The sequence below is a fragment of the Xenopus laevis genome, chromosome 5L (genome assembly GCF_017654675.1).
Source record: "Xenopus laevis strain J_2021 chromosome 5L, Xenopus_laevis_v10.1, whole genome shotgun sequence".
In the NCBI taxonomy this organism is placed as follows: Eukaryota; Metazoa; Chordata; class Amphibia; order Anura; family Pipidae; genus Xenopus; species Xenopus laevis.
The window spans coordinates 110,561,531-110,582,492 of NC_054379.1; the positions used below are offsets into that span (position 1 = coordinate 110,561,531).

The 20,962-nt window shown below is 37.5% G+C and overlaps 1 long non-coding RNA gene across 1 annotated transcript in view; it reads right to left on the reverse strand.

Moving 5' to 3' along the window:
- LOC108716968 overlaps positions 1-20,962 on the reverse strand; it is a 41,900-nt gene that overhangs the window by 1,396 nt on the left and 19,542 nt on the right. Inside the window, exons 3-4 of the long non-coding RNA XR_001935800.2 lie at positions 20,702-20,809; positions 1,449-2,139 (exon numbers count right to left, since the gene is read on the reverse strand). This is a non-coding gene — a long non-coding RNA (uncharacterized LOC108716968). The remainder of the gene's footprint in view (positions 1-1,448; positions 2,140-20,701; positions 20,810-20,962) is intronic.

Below are 20,962 nucleotides of genomic sequence, written 5' to 3' on the forward strand. Positions count from 1 at the left end.
ACTGCCGAGTGATGTTGTGATGGCTGATTCAGTTAATGCCTTTAAGAATGGATTGGATGATTTCTTGGACAGACATAATATCAAAGGCTTTTGTAATACTAAAATCTACAATTAATATAGATAACGGTATATTTATTTCCATTGGGTGTGTAGGTATGTAAGATGGGATTCATTTCGAGCAGTTAAACTTAATAGAATTTGGTCTTTTTTCAACCTACCTTAACTATGTAACTATGTACTCAGTATTTGGCCTAGTTTGTTTGTTGAATATTGATATAAAAATACAGTGGGACTTTTGACACAGTTTTTACCCGTTGGTCATTCCACGCTGATAACTGACTGCATTTAAAAGATTGTAACACAACTGTAGCAGACATTCCTGATCTTTTGTAATGTTTATGGTTAAGACTAAATCAATTCTACTATACAGGGTTGGTGTGATGCGTTAATATACTGAGATAAACATATAGAATTATGCACATGCATGCTATTGTTTTCCACCTTTACCCTTACATTACTTACACTGTTTAGATTTTATTTACATTCCATCATACCTTTTTCATTTAATCCATTTTTTCTTTATCATTTTATTTGCCACTTGTTGATGACAGCCTGGACTTCCTACACACACCTAAGGGGTCATTAAGACTGCAAGCACAGTTGCACTTCCTCAATTTTCCCTTCGGTCAGTTGCATATTAAACCCTATTCTTAAAAGGTTCTTGCTTCAAACTGTGCTATTTGCACTCACTCCTGTCTGCCTTCCATTCCAAATTTAATACTGTGGCACCAAGTTACACAGGGCACCCTGGAGCTCCTGCCACCTCCTGACCAAAAATGATGGGTGGTGGACTTCTGAAATTGTATCCTATTTGCAATAAAATGCACTAATTTTCTTACAATGCAATTGCATCTGATGCAGTGCAATATCATAATGCTGCCTTGAGACTGAAATGAAGCTTGAATTCTGTGGGTAAAAATACCCTGCATTGTGGGAAAAACATAGCAAGTGTGCTCGAAATTGCACTTTGCTTAACACATTTTCATGCATAAACAAGCCCTCTGGGGTCCTATGTAGGCTTTTGAAAAACATTTAGGAAAACAATGCCACCGTACAGGGATAAATGGTTAGACAGTTTATTCCAAACTCCTATTTCTGGAGTAGTGGTCCCAAGTGGACTAAATGGATTTTATAAGCTCTGACCTGAAGTCTTCTTATAACAGGAAGGTACAGGTCAAGCAACAGGTCTAACAAGTCAATGGCCATCAACCCAAGGGTTGTCAAGTCTGTCAATGAAGAAGAAATTCTTGCACGTAGCGCTCTAATCCAAATCCAAGTTAGAACCCCAGAGCTACAAAACAGCAATGCTATCCACTGAGCTCCTGCACCATAATAAATATATTCTAATCATTCCAATCCCTTGCTAAATAAACTAAAATGAATCTTACCTGTTTTTACCTTGGATGATACTTCTTGAATAATAAACATCTTCATGTAGTGTTAGGGAGAGAACACACAGCTGCTATCCAAAGTAGCAATTTTTTCCTAATGCCAGTGTCTAATGACAAAAATTATCCACAAGGCACTGAGTTCTTGTGCTGGCATAATGTGCCAATGGGTGGTAATGACGCTTAACAGCTGATTTAGAGAACAGTTCTACCATTCACAGCACATAACAAGACTGAAATCCACTGAGATAATAGAACTAAGAACCATTTATTACTAAAAGATGCTCAGGAAAAAACTCCACTCTGACACTCATTTTATTTGTGTTTCAAAGCAGCAACATAAAGGACACATCATATTTAGAATAAGGAAAAGACACACTTAGCTGTCATGTAGGCACACGAAAGGCAAACAAGAAAAAGATACAATTACACTGATGACAAAACCCTGGGGGCATCCTATAGTAATTAACCATGATTGGTATTGGCCTATTTTAAACCCCTGGCACTCTTTTGTTATGCTTCAAAGTAGAATAAATGTGTTACTTGTTCTTTATCTGCCCTCGAGATCAATGCAGGAAAGATGAGGAGAGCTCATGGCAGTCTGTAAGAAAGAATATGGCCCTCAATGTCTGATTTAGAGCACAGATCAGGCTTTGGCAGGTTCTGTTGCAAAAATGGCTTGTTGTCAGATCTGGAGGAAAAATGGAAGAGCATTTTAACTCACAGTCAGAATACAGAGGCCCCTATATTGTCATCTGTCATTCTAGTCCACAGACGTATTATAATGTTTAGTGAGTAGCGCTACAATAGTCAAAGACACATTTTAAATTGCATCAAAGCATTCCCGGAATCAATAACCTTTCTTAAATGGCATCAACATACAGTAATTCTGTGCAGTCCTTGCTATGGATTTAATCAGAACAAAGAAATTCCTCTGAACTGTTGAGCTCTAAAAACATATGAAATCTCTATTATTTCAATGTTCGATAACAGGTCCCATATCTGTACTACCAACCATGCAACATGATAAGTAATTCATTCAGGTGTGCATTGTCAGGCCACATCTATTCTTCCAGCACCGTGATGATGTTGGTTGGACTGATCTGTGCGCGTGTGCGCGTGGTTTTCTCAGTACTACTGGACTGATCTGATAATCATACGGCTAGATGATGTTGTTTACTTCAGCACACAAGACTTGTAAGGCTTTCACAGCATGTGGAACAGATCCTCCAAAACCTGACACTGATATGAAATTTGGGAAACATCGGGGCTAGCAAGAACCGAGGGAACTGAAATCATCTGATGATTGCTCCAAAAATGTTGAATACATAGTGCTGACATTTGGGATACATTGTTGGAATTTTCTGGCCTCTATCTTTGCAAAATAAAAATAAAAAATCCCATAAGTGCAGACATAATAAATACACTTTATTCTCAAGCAAGAGGTCAGAATCCTAGGATTCCAATTCCAAGTTTGCTGCACAGGCCCCCACATGAAAACGTATCTGCACATCCAACTGCAACCAAATACAAAATAAGAACATAATCAGATCAGATTTTTCCCATTATCCCATAGCTGCCTTTCAACCTATTGTGCTGTACCAAATTATCCTTCTCTGCAGAGCTATAGCATTAACTGTATTTCAGACAATATGCATATACACTTAAGATCTTTAAGGCTTTCTGCTGTTCCAGTAAGCAAGAAAATAATACAGTGTACCCAAATGTCTTTTGCTTTGATACATGCCCAACAGAAGTTCTATTTTTTACAACTGAGGAAATCACTTTAGCAGACAAAGGCAGAAACAAGTGAAAATAAGCACCTTTCAGTCTGCTATAACTGCTGCAAATGTCCAGTTCTCTGCACTAAATAGCTGTTCTTATCACACCAGATAGATAGACATGTTAGGCATTTTTATGAGTGAATGGAAATCAAATGACATCAGTATGGCATGAGGATAAGTGTCTCTGCACAAATGGTTTGTTAGGCAGGTAAAACTATTTTGGATTAGTTTCTTGAGTAAAATGTATAGATTATAGTTCTTTGACTATCAAGCAGATTTAGCAGATTCCCTTTGTTATTAATTCCCATACTGCATCCAACTACATTATATTAAGGCAGAGGCTAGTGATTACTTGATTACTTCATCTGGGGAGATATAGAATGACAGAATTTGGTGATGAGGAGATGTTATTTATCAGCCTCACAAGCAGATTTACTGTATCGATCCCATATTCCCTGTTGCACAGCAGCAGTTTACAGATATACTGTAAGTGAAGGAAGCTTACTCAAACACTCATGTTGGTGGCAAAATAATGCAAATTTCAAGTCTAAAAAAAAACATATTGGATATTTCGGGCCCTTTATGTGCTTTTTATGTTGCAATGGAAAGAGGTGTCACTGGCACCCAGTAGTTGTATTTAATAGGCATAAAAACGAAAAACAATCTGAACAAGCTGAGATGTTTTCTGATAAAATATTCTGAAATTTAGTAAACTAAAGAATTTAATTGCGTTAACTAAGTGTTTTTGCATACACCTCCACTCAGAAAAAGACAAAGTTGCAAGGCATAAGGTCAACAGGTATTTGTTATTTTAAAGGGATTCTTTCATGATTTTTATGATGTAGTTTTTATTTCTAAATTACACTGATTACACTGCAAATAATTTACTGTACCATGAAAAATTTCATTCCTGAACCAGTATTTTTTTTAAGTTGTAATATTGATGTGTAGGCACCATCTCAGGTCATTTTGCCTGGTCATGTGCTTTCAGAAAGAACCAGCACTTTAGGATGGAACTGCTTTCTGGCAGGCTGTTGTTTCTCCTACTCAGTGTAACTGAATGTGTTGCAGCGGGACCTGGATTTTTACTACTGAGTGCTGTTCTTAGATCTTCCAGGGAGCTGTTATCTTGTGTTACGGAGCTGTTATCTGGTTACCTTCCAATTGTTCTGTTGTTAGGCTGCTGGGGGGGAGGGATATGGGTGATATCATTCCAACTTGCAGTGCAGCAGTAAAGAGTGACTGAAGTTTATCACGTGCCTGGGGGCACCTGGGAAACTGACAACATGTCTAGCCCCATGACAGATTTCAAAATTAAATATAAAAAAATCTGTTTGCTCTTTTGAGAAATGGATTTCAGTGCAGAATTCTGCTGGAGCAGCACTATTAACTGATGCGTTTTGAAAAAAGCACTTTTTCCCATGACAGTATCCCTTTAATGTTTACATATTGAAGATATTGATATTTAAAATGCTAATAGAGATACTGGTGTATCAATCTATGTTAGCGCAGATCAAACCCTTAACCCGCACCTGTGTTACAATAGCTGTGCAATGTATTCTATAATCCCATTCACACATTACCTTAAATACTATTGCATTGTGCAGTGATACGAGTTACAGTCGACCACACTAATGTAATGTTACATTCAGTCTTATCACTCATCCTACATTCAGATTTATCCTAAAATGATCTTAGGTTTTTCTGTTCTTTTTGTTGCCGCTGGTCATACAGTATAGCATCAGATCTTGTAATTATATCACGCCATCTTTCCAAAACAATGCGTGGCACTCACAAAAATAGCAGATTTATGAAACTGTCTCATTTAAAATCACAATGTCCACTTGATGATATGCAAATGATCTATCATCCCTCCCTTTTTCTGGCAATATGCTGAGAAGACAATATGATTTGCTGCAAGTTTATAGAGCAGAGAGAACACAAGCAGCACTTTTCTCTTAGTCAAACTAAATAGAGAGTTCATGAGTCAAAGCTGTTCCTTTTTCAGTTTTATGCATCATACTACAGAAATCGTGTGGATAATCAGAATGTGGCTATAACATATTTTCCAATATTCTCCTTTTATAACAATAGAACCCTGATTTTACGAACCCAGATATAATGGTTTCCTGAAATTGATGCCGTATTCTTGAGGCCCCTTACAGGCAAGTGGTGTCTTTTTTCCCCTGGATTTCATGTTTCTCAGAATTTACACCATTTTGACTCCATGAGGAATGTGTGCATATTTGCACAACGTTTGAAAGCAATTTTAGCCTATTCTTCCAGATAAATTTGCTCCAGATCATTCAGGTTAGTTTCAAATAGTGCCTCAAAATCTTTAGGGGTGAGATCAATTGAATTTTCAATTAAGTGTCAGTTTTCAGGTTCTCGTGTAGTCTTGTTCTATATTTTCCACTTTCTATTTAATACAATGCCAAGCCCTTCTAATGAAAAGCAACTCCACAGACTCTGAATATGTAAGCATGGTGCTGTATATCCATTCACTTTCCATTAGGTATATTCATTTTATATCCATGATTTGGAAGCATTGAACATTTAAAGGACGAGTTAACCATAAATTGGGGTTGTGTATATAAGTTGGGCACATGTCCCCCATCCCAATTGCATCATTTGTACTGCATTTATCCCCTCCGTTTGCCAACCCCATCACATTTTCCCAAATCAAACAGCAACTTTCACCGGCAGCAATTTTACCTCTGACACATGACAGTGACATTTACATCTGCACACAAGCGCTATAGTTCATGCAATCAAGATTGCAGGAGCAGTCAGATAGAGCAGAGTTTCTAGGGGAACCATCTCTTAATTGGCTGCTAGACTGGAGGGCGTGTTTAGTAATCTGAGTTACAAAAAACAGAGCATGCTCAGTAGCCAACAACCAAAGCAAATTCCTGAGGGAGGGGGCTAAGTTGATTAGAGGAGAAGAAGGAATCCTAAGTGATTAAGTGGATTCTGCAGCCATACTGATAATCTTTGAACAACTAGAATGGCAGGTATTTAAAGATTTCAAAGAGGCTGTTCGCTGATTTAATGGGTGGGGGTTTACATGTCCTTTATGGGCTTATGTATCAAAAATCTAATTTGTGAGGTGTTAGAGTTTTTTTCTACTTTGAATAAACTCACAATTTAAAACAACTTTAATGTTTGCTTGTTTATTAATAATATCCAAACAGAATACAATCGTGAAAAAAACTTTTATGAGCTCAAAAAAAAATTGTGAGTTTACAAGCTCCAAAAAAACCTCGTAAATATCGAATTAAAAAATAGATAGAATTGCGCCTGAGACAACTCCCATTGACGTTTACATGAACTTGCAACCGCAAGCTTTTAGATGCCAACGTTTTACATTCAAGTTTTTGTGCTTACGAAACATTCAAATCGTGGCAAAAATTCAAATGTAAACATTGATAAATCACCCCTTTAATATCATGTTCCAATAAAGCTCTGTTTACAACTATGTAAATGTGATGCAGTGCCGCGTGGCGCCAATCTTGCACCAAAACACCACTGACATATGAGCAGTCACTAAAGTCACTTAGGGGCAGATTTACATAGGGTTGAATATCGAGGGTTAATTAACCCTCGATATTCAACTGCCGAATGTAAATCCTTCGACTTCGAATGAACGATTAAAAAATTTGATTTGATTAGTTTGATTCGAAGGATTTTAATCCATTGATCGAACGATTTTTCTTCGACCAAAAAAACTTTAGAAAGCCTATGGGGACCTTCCCCATAAGGTAACATTGCACTTCGGTAGGTTTTAGGTGGCGAAGTAGGGGGTCGAAGTTTTTTTTAAAGAGACAGTACTTAGACTATCGAATGGTCGAATATTCAAACGATTTTTAGTTCGAATCGTTCGATTTGAAGTCGTAGTCGAAGGTCGAAGTAGCCCAAAAAAAACATTCGAAATTCGAAGTTTTTTTTATTCTATTCCTTCACTCGAGTTAAGTAAATGGGCCCCCTCTTGTTAACCATTCTGCTTCTTCAGATTTACCATCATCGCTCAAAATAAAAAGTAGCCTTATTGGCCAAATGACAAAATCCTCACCTGGTTTCACTGAACACTCTCCATGGCCAGTTTAGGCCGAGCTTTGCTCAATAGGAAGTGCAGTAAACATGTGTTGTTTTTTTGAAACCAATAAATAGTCCTGCAGAGTGGTATGCTGGATCTTTCAAACCTGGGACAATTTTTTCGGCACTCTGCTTAGTTTGAGAGAAGTATTTAATAATAGTCTGAATACTATATTTAAAGTTACAGACAAACAGTGTTACTCCTTATCTATACACCCAAAAGTTATATTAGGTAGTCACAGCAATGTCTTCTAAAGTCTAATACAATTTTCCCCTAATTCCCCTGAAAGACTAAAATAGTAACACTGACAGAAGGTAGGAGCAAGAAACCAGAAAGCCTTATGTTCTGTCTGCTGCTGAGCTGCATAAACTGATGGGAGTCATGAGGCATCTATACTTTGTGAGATTTACTGACAAACACTTTATTAACATTATATCAATAAATCGTACATATGGCATCAACGGAAAAGGTCAAAATATGTTTCGCTTGGCAGAATGATTCACCCACTGCTCAGCTCCCTTCAATCTGTTCAATCTCGCACATGTTTGGCATACACAGGAAACCAAAAGCAGAAATAAAGCCACAAAATGAGTATTTCTGTAGATGTGTCAATCCTTGCTTATCTCGTAGCTATATTTGCTGTGAGCAATTGTCAGTGAAAGCTTTTGTCAAAATAGCAATGATTACAAAATAAAAAAACAAACAAAACAACATTTAGAAAGGGGACCTAATAAAAGCATAATTGCCAGAAGGTGGCTTTATTTTACTGATTTGATAATCATCGCAAAGGAATCGGGTATTTGAAACACAAGACTGAATGTTGCTATAAATACGCATGCAAGCATTGCAAAATCACTTAGAAAACAACATTTATTCATTGACTACAGATCGGAGAGGGCAAAATATGAATGAAATTATATTTCAGCCTGGAGGGACTGGTTACTGGGCTCTGCACCAGAATGTCCCTGTTCAGAGAAGAGAAACCTCCTAAAGAATCTTTAATTAATGTCCTTTAGCACTGAATGCTTATACAGGCGGGTTTAAATGATTATATATATATATATATATATATATATATATATATATATATATATATATATATATATATATAACAAACAAAGGAAAGTTGTGCTCACCACTATTTTTTAAAACCATTAGGCGGGGGTGCAATGAGGCTGTGACCACAAAATACATATAGTCAAATACAAGATTCCTCTGCACTCAACCCATTATCAATATGTAAGACAGCGACATTTTGTGCATACTGCTACTAAAAAATGCCTTACCCTTTAAACAAAACAGGGATTGTTTGTCCATATATTGCAATATATTTAAGCTGGCCAACTACGTCAAAGTCATCCCATATCTGGCCAGTCCTACGCTTAATTTTCATCTGATTCATTAAGAATTCTATTGCTTCACTACACATTCCACAAAGGGACTAGGTTTTACCTGCAACTTACTTGCTGCTTTCAAAGTAAACCTCCATACTTGGCTGCCCTTTTATTAGACACCAGTGGGATCACCTGACTATAGCTGGGAAGGGTGGGAGCTACAACATGGAGCTGGTCACTGCTCCTGTATAACTATAACAAACAAGGGAAAGTTGTGCTCACCACTATTTTTTAAAACCATTAGGCGGGGGTGCAATGAGGCTGTGACCACAAAATACATATAGTCAAACACATGAATTTTTTTTTCGGGATTTATTATACCCGACCCTGGAAATAGCTGAAACTGCAAATAGCGAATATGAATAAAATATCATCTAAAACCTGTCAAGGTCCTGTAGGAGTCAATAGCAGAGGTCCCTTGTACCATTTGAAGATGTTAATAGCCTGCATGATGTTTGAGTTTTTTTTCCAGAGGGTTTTGCTTGACAAAACGATCAATTCGAGCAAATCGAGTTTTTTTCCCTGAAAACTCAATTCGAGTTTTTGGGTTTGGCAACTCAAACTTGCTGATTAAAGTTTTTTTCCATTTGAGTTTTTTCTTAAATAAGAAACCATTCCAGTTGTGAGTTCATTCAATGTTTATATAACCCACTTAAAGTCTGCTGAAAATAATTTAAACACAATTAAACCCATTGTTTTGCCTCCAGTAAGGATTATTTATATCTTATTTGGTACAAACCCCGATATTGAAATCTTTCAAGAACCCTTTTTTGATATATTATCTGTTTTGCATGGTAAATGGAGCAATGTTCCTTATGATTTTAAGAGGAATCCTATCTATCGCGACTCTATATTTGTGTGGAAACATTTATTCTCTCGTCATGGGTATAGCTATACAGTAACCCCTTACATGCCAGCCAAACTCTTACTCAAACCTTCAGATTATCAAAAGTCGGATACTTTTATATTTTCAATTAAGAGTAAGTCACTGGTTCTGGTAAAAGATATATTTGATCCGCTTAAGAAAACCTTAATGACTTGGTCAAAACTCAAAGAACAATACAAGCTTCAGGATTCTGATAGATATTATTATTTAGCGTGTCAATGTGGTCTTTCTCTGCTACATAATAATAACAACCTGGTTTTAGCTGAGCACAAGTTTGCAGACGATTTGGCAGAGTTTTTGGAATTCCCTGGTTTGATCTCTATTAACTCTCTTTCTAAAAAATTTTTTGAATAATTATAGTTGAGATTCACACCCGTTATCGAAACCTTCCTCTAAATGGTCTGAATTTTTACATTGTCAAATAACTCCCTCAGATTTGGTCAAATCGATTAGGGATTATAATAATTTAATTTTAGCAGAGAATTGGAGGATACAACATTTTAAGCTTGCCCATCTAGGCTATGGGAAACTGTTTTCAAAAAATTCCTCTAATAGCCCTATTTCATATTGCCCTAAATGTGATGAAATTAATGTATCACTTTTCCATTATCTATGGTCCTGTCCAAAGATTGTCCTATATTGGAGGGAAATCTTTGGTTTTTTGAATTATCATTTGAAGATACAGATTAAATTGTCTCCGTGCTTTGTTTTTTTGCATCTGGATAATATGGTATGTTCTTCAGTTCCTAACACAAATTTTATTTCCCATGAAGATAAATTTTTGACAGTTTTTTTCCTAGCTGCTTCCAAGAAAGCTTTATTTAATTCTTGGTTACATAAAGAACCCCCCTCGTTAGCAGATGCTATTTCTTTTATGAACCAGCTTAGTTGGCAAGAAGCCTTATTATCCAAAACCAAAGGGAATAATTCGATAGACTCTTTTAAACTGATTTGGTCTCCTTATCTTGAAGCTTGTAATTCTAATTCAGGTAAACAAATAGGACGGTTTCTTCATTTGTAAGTAACGTGTTCAGACATTCCAGTCAACGAATGGACATTTTTCTTTCTTTCAATATGTTTACTTCCACTGGCTTAGTTAATTTTTGTTATTTTCAGTTTATTGTTGTCAGTCTCTTAAAATTGTATTCCGTTTTCAATCTCACTATGCCATCATATTGAATACATGTCTTTCTTCATCTGCATAATATTTGCTGTCATAATGTTATTACTTGTTTAATATGAAAATCAAATAAAACATTTTCAAAATAAAATATATCTTATTTGGGGTCAAGGACAAGGTATTGATTTATCATTACAGAGAAAAATAAAATTATTATTACAAATTTGAAATATTTGATAAAAATGGAGACTATTCAGAGTCCTGCAGAGCTTTCTGGATAACGGGTTCCTGGATAACCGATCCCATAACTGTATACTAATTTGTAATGGAGGTGGTTGGTTAATTCCATATAAGGGCAGGAATACATGGCCGATTCAGCCGCGATCCGACGCTCTGCGCAAAATCACAGGCATCACGACGGATGCGATGGAAACAAGGTAAGTAATGGCAGTGTCGGATCGTGTTGCATTGTTGATGCGATGCGACATGACTGTCGGATGCAGACGCTGCGTCTGCATCTGACAGTCGTGTCGCGTCGCATCAACAATGCGACACTGCCATTACTTACCTTGTTTCCATCGCATCCAACGCGATGCCTGCGATTTTGCGCAGAGCGTCGGATCGCGGCTGAATCGGCCATGTAGTCCTGCCCTTAGGCAACAAAGCCATGGCAGCATGCAGCAGAGGACTATTTTCTGAGTCTAACTGAACAAGCATTTACTTTCTGGATCCTTGGGAAATGGCTCAGGACACTTATAATATTAATTGCTGATTTTTTTTTTTCTCGTCAAAGCACTTGGAAGGCAATTATATCATAAGACACCAGATGTTCGGAGTTTACATTACTTCTAATTGGGGTAAATACAGTACATGCTTTGTCAAATGATTTAACCCAGAAGGAAGGAATCAGCGTGACCTCCACACTATAAGAATATCTTGGATTAATAAGTGTTTGCACGAGAAATGTATCTCTCTGTATGTTTTCTACGCAAGCTTTAAAGTGTATAGTTGATAGTGGATCCTAGAGGGGGCGGGCCCTGGTGCGTGACGCGCAGCCGGGCCCCGCCCCCCTCCGTTCGGCCGCATTTGGCCGCATTTTCAGCGGCGCACGGACTGCCGGGGGGCCCTGAGGGGGTCAGGGCCCTGGCCCACTCGCACCCCCTGCTCCCCCGGTTGTTCTGCCACTGGTTACATAAAATGCCCCAGCTGTTATGTGCATACCATCAACATGCTTTTTATATAGTGAATAAAGTACCCCCTCTTATAAATTATAAGGATATTTTAAGTTACCGAGGCTGAGTGTTACAGAGGCCGTATATTTTTATACAGGTTGTGGAACTATTTTGCAACAGGGGGTACTTTATTTATTATAATACACAAGTTTCAGTGAGTCATGTGACATGTGACATCACTACTCAACGTTTATAACTGATGACATCCGTATTCACCATTTATAAGGATATCATTTACAAGATATTTATGGCTTTGTGTATTATAAACAGATAATGTCTGGTCCAAGGTTAAAAGCAAAATAACAGCTGTATGTTTGTTTCTTCATAATCATTTCTACTTACATGTAAGGGGCCAATGACAAAGCTCCTCTGTATAACTGACTTGGTGCCACTGCCTTCCTCCCACCACCAGTTACTCATTTTCTGCAAGTGCATATATTCATGCAGGGGGACTCAGGAGATCCTGACACTTTGGGTCAAATTCATGAAATGGTGAATTTTTGCTTGCACAGTCCACTTTGCCCTTTAGTAAATCTGCTGCTTTGAAGGTGGGTTCATCTGTCAATAGATGCAGCACACTTGCACCCAGGGGCGATCCTGGCCCCTCCGCCGCCTGAGGCAGCAGCAGTTGCTGCCGCCCCCTCCCCTGTGCTCTTACCTTTTTGCGCCTGAGGGGTCCACGAGGGCGGCAGAGAGGGCCAGTATGCTGGCGCAGAGAGCCTAACCGCGCTCTCTGTGCTAGAAGAGCCGAATTTCCGGTTTGAAAAACCGGAAATTCGGCTCTTAAAGTACCAGAAGAACATTTTTTCCGCCCCTGGTACCTAGTAGGGCCCTGCCGTCTGAGGCAACAGCCTCAACTCGCCTCATTGGCGAAGCACCCCTGCTTGCACCTTTCTTGTGTGCAATTGTGTCTGATTTGCACAGTAAAATGTGTTTCAACACACTGGTTGCAATACTGTTGTTAAAAACAGGGATACCTTTCCTCTTGACAGCTATTACACTGGAATTATTCAGTTGAGATGTGTCAACAACAAAAATGCAGTTCACCCCCCCACACACACTGTCCATACATAAACTGTAATAATTTATTCAAGAAGGAAACCAAAGAGCTGTCATCGCATAGAAGATAGGCAGGGGTGTAACTACAGAGAAAGCAGACTCTGTGGCCCAGGAGGTATAGGGGGGCCCCCATGAGGCCCTAATTAATGAGCAATTTCAACATATATTGTTCAGCCTCTGGATATTTTAGGGGCCCTAGAATTAATTTTAATAACAATTAACACCTAGTTACGTCACTGAAGAATGGGCCCGGTTCAAATCAATAAACATACATCATTTTATGGTTTATAACATAAAACTTACATTTGAGAAGAAAAAAACTAATTTAGTTACAGTTTTTCCCAATAACTGGAACTGAATTCCGTTCTGGTTATTTTTCATCAAATTTAATCTGCCCCCCCCATAGTCTCAAAATCATAAAATGAGGGCTAATTTTTACTTTATTCTTTTAGGATTTTGTACATAGTGTTTATTTTATACTTCCCTGTCACTATACACTATGGCAAAGGTCCTTCCTTCACTTGTGTGCCTTTATATCAATGCATATGCACAGCTGGGTCTTTGTGCCACATTCAATTTCATGACAAAAGCTTATCTCCTAATTCAAAAACCCCCCACGAACCTTTAAAAGCTCAAAGAAAGATTTTACAATCTGCCAAGGAAAGCCACCTTTCAGTCCTACATGACCTTGCCAGATTTTAAATGGAGACATTTTGAGTTTTTTGTGGTTTTTACGCTAAATAAATATATAATTTTTCATGGTTTATGATAAAACATGATTTTTAGCACTACAAAGTATGATATTGGGAAAAAGAAAAAAATACAAACATTAGTAAATCCAAATTGATCCGAGGATGTCTTCCATAGGCTAAAACAGCAATTCAGCAGGTTTAAGGTGGCAAATAGTCGAATTCGAGGGTCAGTGTATGATAAAATCAAATTCTAATTTTAAAAAAACTCGAATCGATTTTTAACAATTTCCTAGTTGAATTTCACAGTTTTGGCCATAAAAAAACTCTAAAGTTCGAATTTGAAATTCGAAATTTGAAAATTTTAATTTTCACTTCAACTCTTGATAAATCTGTCCCTTAGTGTCTTATACATATACAACTACAGTATTTGTTTTATTTTATAGCGTGCAGTTACTTATTGACCTTGGTCTAGCATTCAGTCATGCTTTGTCTAACTTCACCTAGCCACCTAGCTTCTTACTCTTTGAACATTAACTTCTGGTGATCCCTAAGTGAGAACATGTCTGTGTTTATGTACAGCAGAAAGTCCAGGGCTCCAAAAAGTGGAAAAAAGAAACAAAAAGAAAAAAAAATTAAGCCTTTAAGCTCCGCCTTCTCCCTTCATCTCCCAGCTCTGGCCTTGCCTTTTCAGTTTTTCAGTCTTTCAGTCTGAAAGGTGCTGCAGGCAGTGGTACCTTCTTAAATTCTCCCACCCTTGGTTTTTTTCTGGGAAGGTGGCTTTTGAACGTCCCCAGACGTCTGCACTGACAGGACGGGCTGTCCTGGGAAAACAGGATTTACTTACCGATAAATCCTTTTCTCCCGGCCCGTACTGTCAGTGCAGTAAGTCCCTCCTGATTTTTAGAGGAGGTGTTGGCGGTTTGCCAAGGTTTCCTATATATATATATATATATATATATATATATATATATATATATATATATATATATATATATATATATATATATAAAAAGAGAGTGTGATTAATTATATAGTCAGAAGTATGACTGTCTATGTTGATACCGTTATGTCCTGCATGTTTTCCAATATTCTCCTTTCCAGGGCTATGGTATGCAAACTGAAAGGACAAGGCCAGAGCTGGGAGATGAAGGGAGAAGGCAGAGCTTAAAGGCTTTGTTTTTTTCTTTTGTCCTGCTTCCGGAGATATCCAGGTTTAACCCCAGACGTCTGCATTGACAATACGGGCCCGGGAGAAAAGGATTTACCGGTAAGAAAATCCTGTTTTACAGTATATGGATGTAAGGACCAGCACTCTCTTGTATTCAATTTAAACATAAAAACATACCACATGAGTCCAACGTTTTGTTTATTGTTATTATTATTATTCCAATGTGTAGAAGAAGCCCTTGCCTAGGCCTAGGTCTCACAAGGGAGATCAGTTGCAGTGGATCCTTTCTTTTCTACTGCTTTACCTGTGTTATATTATGAGGAAATCACAAGGACTAACTGCTGAAAAGTGTTGAAGCATCAAACCCATCTCAAGACTTACAAATTAAAGTATTAATTACTGGCAAAGATTTGTCATCTTCATTAGATGACCTGTTTACTGTCTCTATGCCTTGGTGACAGGAGGAGTTGAATGCAACTCTAAATGAACACTTCCTTTTATTACATACTTAGATATTCCTTGACTCTAGAAGTGAAGGGAATGTCATCATCTAAACTCTTGTCCCTCACACAATTTTCCCATTATTCTCTAGCCATTTTCTGTAGAAGATCATATTATTGAAGACTGTTCAATACTTCATGACATTTGTCTTTGCCCATCACTGCTGAAATATATGACCTGCCTGATCATCAGCTTTCAAGCAAGTCCATTGATTGTATGTCGTTATGTTTGCAGCTTTACAGCTCTCAGGTTGGGGGGAGTATATTGGTTCTGCTTCAAATGTCTCTTCTTTCAGAAAACTGTTATCTGTACAGAGTTAGGACTTTCAAGAAAATATTTTCAGCAAGAAGAAATAAGAGACAGGCCGCACCTTTGGAATAGTATTCTTTCCAGACAACAGCTTTTTGCAAACCAGAATCTCCTGGCCTGAAATGTAATGCACAATCTAGTACATTCATGTAGTCAAATAATTCTTAGAATGATAGATTATTCTGTCAGCACCACATTCTTTTTAATCCACTTTTTTTTTAAATGCCTCTGACCATGATTTGACCAGAGAGGAATTTTGCTTTATTGTATGACAGTTTCATTGATTGGGATTGTGGGAAAGCTGGACTCCTTAAGACTAGGTTGCTTCCACTAAACTCAAGGACCAATGTTCTTCAGTTGATAATCTGGCACACCCTTTCTCATACCCCCTTTCACTCGAGAGCAGTGATCCCCAAACCAGTGGTTCGCGAGCAACATATTGCTCACCAACCCCAAGTGGTGTCAAGATGTTTATTTTTGAATTCCAGGCTAGGATGCAAGTTTTGGTTGAATACAAACAAGATGTACTGCCAAACAGAGCCACCCATAACCAATCACAGCCATTATTTGGCACCCCTTGGAACTAATTTCACATTTGTGTTGCTCCCCGACTCTTTTTTCATTTGAGTGTGGCTCATGGGTAAAAAAGTTTAGGGACCCCCGCTCTGGAAGTTAAAACTTCAGTTGCTATTCTCTCCCAGTATAACATACATATATGTACTTCTGGTAACCTGTAGCTGTGCCACCACAGTGATAATGCAGTTTGCTAAAGGTATAGAACAGAAGGCAGGGTGGTTTTGATGCTAGAAAGTTAGAATGGGGTAGGATATGTAGAACTTATTCTACATAATGCCTCTGTCTATGGGAATAATCCAGCAGCACTATGTTTTAATACTAATATAGAAGACAAATTATGGTTTTCATTACTCCTCATATTTCTCCTTTAGCTTAATTATTGTACCATTCAAGTAGCTGTGCAAAAAAAAAGTTACCTAACATGACATTCATTTTCATAGAACTGAGTTTAATGTGAGAACTGTTGAAGCTGAAAAAACGAGATCACAGAGGCCTGACACTGTAAATAGAAGACTCGCCTTATATAAGAATTAGAAATGCGAACAGGCTGACTGATAAAAAGAAAGGTCAAGGGAATTTCCATGTTAACAGCAAAATTTTACATTTCATTCGAGTGGGCAAAGAAGTATTGGCTTCACAAGATGTCACAAATGGAACTAGAAAGTGAATTTCTAATTATGAAACTTTCAGAGATAACAGAGCAACCCACAGGCAGACCTGTTTTCAAGTATTTACCTCGACTGCATGGAAACTGACAGGAAATAAGATCCATTAGACCGCACTTCTCCTTACTTCCTGTCACAAGTAACGTTTTTTTAAGAACAATCGAGCTGACTTGCTCATGAGTAAGCCATCAGTAATTTGACAGGAGTTATCATATTAGTCACGTGATAAATTAATGAGATGTTACTGCTCGATGTCTTGTCATTTTTAACTGCCATATCACTGATTTTGGATCCTGGATCACAGAGCGGATACTAAAACCAACCATAAGCCATGCAAAGAATCAGCTATGCAAGTTCAGGGCAGATCAGAACATGCAGGGGATTTGCACCAGGCTATAGGGCACGGAGCAAATAAAGACAAAGGTCCTGTAATTGCAATTGCAATATGGCATCCGTTATATGGAAAGCCATTATACAGAAAGGCAATCTCCCCAAGTCTTCATTTTATCCAAATAATCCAAATTTTAAAAAATGATTTTTTTTTTCTGTAATAATAAAACAGAAGTTGTACTTGATCCAAACTAAGATGTAATTAATCCTATCTGGAAGCAAAACCTGACTATTATGTTTATATAATGTTTAAATGGTTTTCTAGTAGACTTAAGGTACAGGTATGGGACCTGTTATCCAGAATGCTCGGACCTGGGGTTTTCCAGATTACAAATCTTCGTACCTTAAGTCTACTAAGAAATCATGTAAACATTAACCAAACCCAAGAGACTGGTTTTACTTCCAGAGGTTAATGTTTACATGATTTTTTAGCAGACTCAAGGTATGAAGAAATTACGGATTTTCATGGGATAAACCATGAGAACTTTTTCTCACTGTATGGAATCTGGCCCAAACTACTATATATCTATATATCTATATATCTATATATCTATATATCTATATATATATATATATATATATATATATATATATATATGTGTGGGATCTGTTATCTGGAAACCCGTTATCCAGAAAGCAAGGAATAATGATAAGTCGGTCTCCCATAGACTAACTTTTAGCCAAATAATTCCGATTTTTTTAAAAAAAGGTTTCCCTTTTCTCTGTAATAATAACACAGTACCTTTTACTTGATCCCAACTAAGAAAATGAATCCTTACCGGAAGCAAAACCAGCCTATTGGGTTTATTTAATGTTTACATGATTTCCTAGTAAGATCCAAATTATGGAAAGATCTGTTATCCATAAAATCCCAGGTCCCAAGCATTCTGGATAACAGGTTTCATACCTGTATATAGTTTTTTTTATTATCAATAGAGGCAGAGCAGGCAATCACTTTCCATTCTGCACTTCCTTGATGTCACTGCACTCCCCACATTCACCTTCTCTCCTCACCATCTAATTGGATAGCCAGCGATGGACATGGACATCAGGTGCCCCATTTTGGTGCATAAACAAAATGGCATGATGAAAAGCTTTCCTTAATAAAAATATCAATAAAATGGCGTCTGCCTGCTTCATGTGATTTTGAATTCCAAGACTAAAGCAAGAGTTAAATAATTTATAAAGTGTAGGTGAAGTTTATTTTGCTTGACTAACATCATAAAATAGGATTTGGAATTATTTCTTAGGTGGACAGGTCCCCTTTAAAGCAATAAACTATTAGATTACCAGTTCACAGATACTGCTACTAAGTAAGCAATCACAGCAGTGGGAGAACGGTTGTTGTAATTATCTCCATCTACAACATCCAACACGGAGTACCTTCAAGCTCCCCGTTTAGCTCAAAAAAAGATTTAGATATACAGTAGATATTATTAAAAATATATAATATTTATAATCTCAGTTAAAAATAACCCAAATGTTCTCTGTATTTGTGTTCCCTGAAGTTTTCCTGCTTGTTTTCTTTGGCTTAGGCTGAATGAACCTTTAAATCAAGCACAATAAATATTGTAACTGAGGAAACATGTTTCTGTCTTCTGGTTTAGTGCCTGTGTATAGAAGAGTTATCGTTTGCAATAACTTGCCGGAGAACAGAAGCTGTATAATAGCACAATAGATGTTAGCAACTGAATCCCGGTTACCTCGTTTCACCCCTTGCATACTGTACAATGTGGGCCCCCCCGCGGCTTTCTTTAAGTTGGATGAGTCGTTCTGATCTGTGCATAAGTAGGTCACCATGTCATATAAGGTAGCAGAGCATTAATGCACAGCCAACTGAGAACAGAAAACCTGACAGATTATGGATGATAAGCAACCAGCTGTCTAAGATGTGCAGACATTAAATATCATTTATTATGAAGTACACAGCAGCCTTTCACTGGAGGATTACTTAACCCCTTCTGCACAAGCTGTCATAGACTCCCCACACAGGGAAATGGCTTGGAAGAAACGCTGTTTTTTTATGTTTCTGTAACACAAATTAGATTTTTTTTTTTCAGGCAGACCTGTTTGTTGGACTTGAATGCAATTTCTAGACATGTACTTTCTAGTGAGCGCAGACATGCTGAAAATGTGTGTATTCTCACAAAGCTGTAAGTAGCTCAGGGATTTAGCAAATGCATTTAAATGGGAAGGGGGTGATCTGGTGTACAACACTGCACCCTAGTGGTGTTTCTGAAGAACTTTATCCTCAGCACCGCAAGCTATTTAGTCAGAGAATAATACTGAAACCTTGCAGCACATTCCACCCTTCTTGTGTACATCAGACATGATGACTGGTACTACATATAAACTAATCCTCCCTCTCTCCACATTGTTGACCTCAGACACTTCTAATACTTTTATTTTAAAATGCATTTCCCAATATGTACACTGTTTTGCGCCATTTATTATTTTTATTTTAGAAATCTTATTAGTTGTGACAATGCATGTTGGTAGTTCCTTGCAAGAACAAAAAATAAAGATTGGCTACAAGTGTTTGTATTCACCACCTCCGATTCCAATCCTGTATAAGTATGGGACCCTTTATCCAGAATGTTCGGGACCTGAGGTTTTCTGGATAATGGATCTTTCTGTAATTTGGATCGTCACACCTCAAGTCTACTAGAAATATTCAAAAACCCCAATAGTCTAGTTTTCCTTCCAATAAGGATTAATTATATCTTAGTTTCGATCACGTACAAGGTACTGTTTTATTAATACAGAGAAAAGGGAAATCATTTTTAAAAATTTGGATTGAATCGAGTCTATGGGAGGTTTCTGGATAACGGGTTTCCAGTTAAGTAATCCCATACCTGTATAACATAAATAATTATATCCACCTTTTCTAAAGATCTGCCTCTGTAGGCTCAGGAATACAGTATATGGCCCCTCTACAAATCTATTATTGCAATATAATTTCACAGATGTTCTTATTTCTCACTACCCTTCCTGAGAGATTAAACCTTCACAGATCCTATAACCACAATGCCACCATTTTTATTTTTCCTGTCACTTTGCAAGCTAACTGCCAGCTAACACAACTGAATGGTAATAACTAGTCTCATGTACTATGTACATTAAATGGCCCTGTAAATTAATTTCAAATGTTGGCAACTATGAAAGGTTCAGGACAAGCTTTCATTAACTGAACAGTATGGATGGAACAAAAAGTAGCAGTAACAATAAATGTGTAGCCTTCTTTGTTTTTAGATGGGGCCAGTGACCCCATTTGAAAGCTGGAAAGAGTCAGAAGAAAAAGCAAATAATTAAAAAACTACAAAAAATTTATAATGAAGACCAGTTGAAAAGTTGCTTAGAATAGGCCATTCTATAACGTACTTAAAAGTTAACTTGAAGGTGAATTAACCCTTGAACCACTCCATTTCCAAGCCAAATTCTCACTGTGGCTGCATCGTCTTCTATAGCACTGTAGAATGCCTGATACCCCTGGGAAAACAGAAACAAAAGTAGAATGTTTATTGTGCTAGCATGAGCATAGTCGGCCCCAGTCTCTTACCCCTTTTCCTAATTCTGACTGTACAATATAATTTCTGGAATGTCTTCCAAATGAGACTAGATAATTCCCTTATTCCTCCCTTT